We start from the raw sequence: 2,995 nt of genomic DNA on the forward strand, positions 1-2,995 counted from the left end.
TCTATGTCCCGTCTGTCCGTCCTGGGTGAGGGATCCCTCCTCTGTTGCTCACCCTGAGGTTTCTCCTGGTTTTCCCTGTTAAAAGGGTTTCTATGGAGTTTTTCCTCAGTCAATGTGAGGGTCTAAGGGCAGAGGATGTTGTTATGATGCCATGTGAAGCCCTTGCTTTTAAATCTGTACTGTACCTGCCCAGGGACTGCAGATGTAAAGGAGCAAAATAGCTAATCATAGCTAAATCTGGCATAAATCATTTTCTCTCATTTGAGATTTATGTATTTGTGCATGGCCCCCCTTTCATAAATAAATAAATACAATTTTAATTATTATCTTTATATGTAATCAGTAGGACAAAATTTACCCTTGAAGAAGTTGTCTGCATGTAAGGAAGCCTACTGATGTTATGTCTGTGTTGAGACAGCTTCTCTTGCATGTACAGGGTCAAATAAAACTCCCTGCCATGATCGACTCTGATTTGGTCCCACATTCCATTGTTGGCAACTGCTTTCCTGTAATAGAGAATTGTGCAAATTATATGGATACATGAATGTGGATATGATAAATTCAGATTTTTAACCTTGACTACTTGCCTGTAAACTTCCTCATAAATAACAAGATTGTTCTTCACTGGCATTGTGGATTCAGCAACAATTTTGCTGCTGAAACCATCAATAGCCAAGACATGTGTCACTCCAAACATTCCCAGCTTCTCATTCTGATCAAGGTGGAGTTTGTGGCCCATGTATTCCGCATGGTAAGGAACTGGATTTAGATTACGCGCTCCCTAAAACAATTACAATGCAATCCATGAAAAGTGCATTAACATTAAATCTGCTAAAATATTCTAATTATTCACAAACCTAATACATGCATGTACTGATAATATACTGTAAGTCTAAATTAAACTTTTCATGAGGTCACTAATTTCAAAAATCATCTTTTTGCTCACAAATACAATTAATGTAGGTGACTCACCTGGCGGCGCAGCTCATTATATGGCTGGTGAACCTCTCTGAGAATCCTTCCCACTCGTGCTTCACCTGCTTTAACTCCCACAGATGACAGGTATCCTGTCATGAACTTTCGTCCATAAGTTGGACCTGTCTGTCAAGACAAAAAAGGGTTAAATTAAATAATTTGCGTAGCCTTGTAACTAAGACTTAATACTAATTTAAGGTTTACATTAAAAGTCAACAAGTCGACAAAAACTGTCGTGACTTTTGTGAAACTTGACATAGGTATAGCCTAACTACCTTTTACAAATTACACACATGACAAGGTCAAATATATTCACAGGAATTAGGCACAGTGTGTTTAATAGGGTGACCATGTTTTTATTTCAAAAAGAGGGCACTCATCCTCGCCTGGAAATACAAAGGCCCAGTGTGTAGTAATCAATAGGCTACATTTCGTAGCACTTTTGTCCCAATTAGAACAGTAAGTGGGGGATTTTTTTTTCTGTTATTAATTTATAAAACTAAACTTTGCACCAAGATGGATTCAACATCATTTTTAAAGTGTAAAGTGTCTTTGAGCATTTGTAAAAGCGCTTATAAATAAAATGTATTATATTATTAGTTATTATTTATCATTCACCACCGAATTGCGTTACTCAACAGCTTCTTCAAAACATGCTGATAGAGGAATGCATACATTTGGTTGTGCGTAATTACGCAGCAGAGCGCAGACAGGGACTACATAACTTGATTGTCGGAAAGGCACGAATGTTTAAAAAAGGAAGAAAAAATACCGTCATTCTGATCATAGGAGGCAACAATTGTCGGAATGATCAGACGTTTGACAGCAAATTAGGCTAAGTGTTGCCATTTAGACAATTAGAGGCTGTCGGACTGGTGGGATGTCAATGGCAGTGGCCACCCAATGTGCTTTTGAACCTACTGTCTAACAGTAGCCTATAGGCGATCACGATCAAAACACTATTTCCAAAAATATAATTAATGTGAAAAGCGTATAGTTTTAGTTTGTACGCTACGTGTTAAAATGCGAGCACTTACCTTATCTATTGATGACAGGACAGCAGTTTCCAGTTCTGCGTCTGACACGTCTTTTACGCCTGAGTTGGTGTTGAGCACAGAATCTTCTCACCGACATTTCCGAGCACCTCTGAACACCGAACTGCTGCAGCGTGGTAGAAATCTCGGCATGCGTTTTACCATCCTCAAAAAGCTGTCCAATTATATCTGCATGATCCTCAAGTCCTGCCATTATTTTTGTTTTGCGCGCCCTCGCAGTACAGACAGAGACAGAGACGGTCACTTCCGCTTCGCTTCCGGCTCATTGAACTTGTTTCAGATCAAAATGGGATAAAACATGAAACGGGAAACGCTCGTTATCCGTTTTTTCCATTATTCATTTGAGCATAAAATCGAAAACTGAAAAAAACGAGTCGTTATCCGTTTTTTCATTTTAGTTTAGGAAACGAATACTGAGAAAAGGAATTGTTTTTTCGTTTTCTTATTTTTGGTTTTATTTTGAAAAAACGAATGAACGAATGATACACGGATTCAGGTAAACTAGCGTCTTCTCTTCATCCACCTTTGTCCCGTCTCCATTCACTTCACTCTATTGGTGAACCACTGCGCGCACTAGCTATGGGGGTTGGAATGTTCCATTCACTCAGAGCCTTTTTTGCACAATAGCTCATACATACCACCTAAAATATACGGTACCCAGTATTTAAAAAATAACTCCAGTATATGTTAGTTGTAGCCAGGTAATATCGCAAATTGTTAGCCCCTTATTAGACAACTTCACATTTTGTTCCCCAGTACATATAAATGATGCGTACACGCATCATTTATTTCACGTACGGTGTACCGGTACACCGTTGCAAAAAATGACACTGTAACTCCGGATTTATTAGGCTGAATGTTGCGGGCTGTAATCTAAAGCATGCTTCAGTTCAATTGCTTAAGTTAATAATGCACCTGTGCAGACATATGACCCCACTCTGAGTAGGTACAGACGGGCAGTTGGC

The 2,995-nt window shown here is 39.0% G+C and overlaps 1 pseudogene across 1 annotated transcript; it reads right to left on the minus strand.

Moving 5' to 3' along the window:
- Positions 1 to 316: 316 nt before the first annotated feature.
- Positions 317 to 2,231, minus strand: LOC311353643 (annotated as a pseudogene). The gene is made up of 3 exons: positions 2,013 to 2,231; positions 973 to 1,101; positions 317 to 781 (listed from the first exon to the last, which is right to left on the minus strand). The product of its transcript is annotated as an uncharacterized misc_RNA (transcript).
- Positions 2,232 to 2,995: the final 764 nt, after the last annotated feature.

This window comes from Micromesistius poutassou (assembly GCF_964030765.1).
Source record: "Micromesistius poutassou genome assembly, chromosome: 9".
In the NCBI taxonomy this organism is placed as follows: Eukaryota; Metazoa; Chordata; class Actinopteri; order Gadiformes; family Gadidae; genus Micromesistius; species Micromesistius poutassou.